Raw genomic sequence first — 2,500 nt, forward strand, 5'->3', positions numbered from 1 at the left:
GGCTAACAGCATCTAGAAGCCCTTGCAGTTCACAGGAGGCAGAGCTTGACCAATCCTACAGACGGCGTCCAATCCATCCCCCATTCGCTGGTTCCATAGTAGGAGAGAAGACAGCACAGCCTGCAGTTCCATCCATTTGTAAGGAACCGTCAACGTAGAGGGTGTGAGGGGCAGGAATGGAAGACCTTACTTTGTCAATGGTCTCCAGTTGTTTCTGGAGGTGGGCGTGTAAGAAACTGCTAAAGGAGGAATTAGCCACGGGGGAGGACCATGGTCAACTTCCTCTTGGGGAATATTAATATCCAATCTTCTAAGGTCTCGGCAAATATTCCTAGTAAGCCACCTGGTCGGGGTTGTGGAGAACGAGCATTGGGATCAAGTGACATATAATGATGAAATAATAATGATAATAAATAATAATGATGCCGATAAAAAGTGATAATGATTCTGATGATATTCATAATAATGATAACATAGTAATGATAATGATGATAAAATAATAATGATAATAGTGATAATAATGATGATAATAATAATAATAACAAAAATAATGATAATAGTAATAATGATAAAATTGATAAAAATGATAATGATAATAATATGATAATGATAATAATAATGATAATGATTGGGATATTGATTAAAATAGTAATAATGATAATAACAATAATAACAATAACAGTAATAATAATACTAATAATAATAATAATAATAATAATAATAAAGATAATAATGATAATAAAAATAATAATAATAATAATAACAATAACAATAATAAAATGATGATAATGATAATAGCAATAACAATAATAAAATGATGATGATGATAATAATAGAATGATAATAATGATAATATTGATGATAATAGTTATGATATTGATTATAACAATAACAATAATAAAATAATAATACTAGTAATGATAAAGATAGTGATAGTAATAATGACAATAAGAATAAATAATAGCAATAATCAATATAATGACAATAATAAGGATAACAGTAATAATGACGGTAATAATAATAACTAATAACGATTATGATGATAATGATCAGTCTACAATAATATGAAAACCATAGCGTTTTCTTAATTTCTAAAAAAAAACAAAAAAAAAACGTGCAGATATATAATTAAAATGTTATCTCTATATTTTTTTCCCTCAAGTAAGAAAAAATAATAATACATAAAAAAAAAAAAAAAAAAAAAAAAAGGAATATAAAAGTGTCCCCTAACGTGTCTTGAACCCGCTTTCCGCGAGCTGTCTCCCAAACAAACATGGCCAGCCCGACGGACGAGGCGCCTGGCTTGGACCAGGGGAAAAATGAAGCCCACAGCATGTATGGTGAGTGGAGAGGACTTTATTGATTGGGTTCGCAGAGAGATGTTGACTAGTTTAGGGTCAGTAGGTAGTAGAGGGTAGTGGGGTTACTTTCGAAACGAGTTTGATATTTTTCTGCATGAAATCCACTGCTTTCAAAGATTCTAGGCGTTGTTCCTTGTGCAAATGAATCGTCAAGTGAATCGTTGAGGAGATTTGATCACCATCTCCATCGACGAGCTTGATTTGATAGTCCCGATAGCAGGGGAGGGCATGAAGTATAGCAGGGAAATTACGGGGTAAAACAGGACCCCCGCGGTTGCTAAACAAAACGTCCTAACCCAACATCCAACCTAACCTAACACCTTGGTATATATTCCCAAGAGCCCCCTGGACCCCCGTGGTATTATAGGTGCCTAGTCAGGCGGCTACGCCCCCTGGACCCCCATGGTAATATATATGCCTCGGCACTCCTAGTCCTGAGTCATATAGATTGTGATAGTTGTCTACTAGTCATATTGTGCTTGCTTATTATTCCTGATGATTATTACTGATATTTTGGTTTGTCCATTGATACCAAATTTGTTGGGTGTTAAGGTGTGGACCTATTCTAGAAATTTAGCCACCAAATTTCAATCGCAAGGCAATTCCCTCATGATTATACTGGTTGTGCCCCCGAGTCCACGTCTAACACCTGTCGTACAGTATATAAATTAGGCAGAATGAATCTTAAGATATCATATGATATATCCATTTTATATTACTAATAAATAAGCTTGATTTTATAAATAATCTTATAATAATTTTATAATAATAATCTACTTGATAGAGGTGATTGGTCTATGACAGCCATCTACCTCAGAACTATTTCATTTTATGAAAATAAATCATCAAAATCTTGTAAAAACTTGTAAAGGCTAAATATCAGCAGTGCCCAGCATGTTTGTCACTCCAGGTGAACTCAGATGTGCAAGGTGTGCATATTTTGCATATTTGTGTGCATATTTTGGGATAGATGAAAAATATATTTTGATTGGCATATTGAAATATAATGTGACATATGACTTCATTGGTTGTTATTTATATGTTTGAAAACTTTCCTTTGAAAATAACTTGTTAAAGAATGTTAAAATCCATTGATCTGAAATCTTATGCACTGTTAACCTATATGTACCATAAAACAG

This window comes from Penaeus chinensis, chromosome 20, assembly GCF_019202785.1.
Source record: "Penaeus chinensis breed Huanghai No. 1 chromosome 20, ASM1920278v2, whole genome shotgun sequence".
Lineage (NCBI taxonomy): Eukaryota > Metazoa > Arthropoda > Malacostraca > Decapoda > Penaeidae > Penaeus > Penaeus chinensis.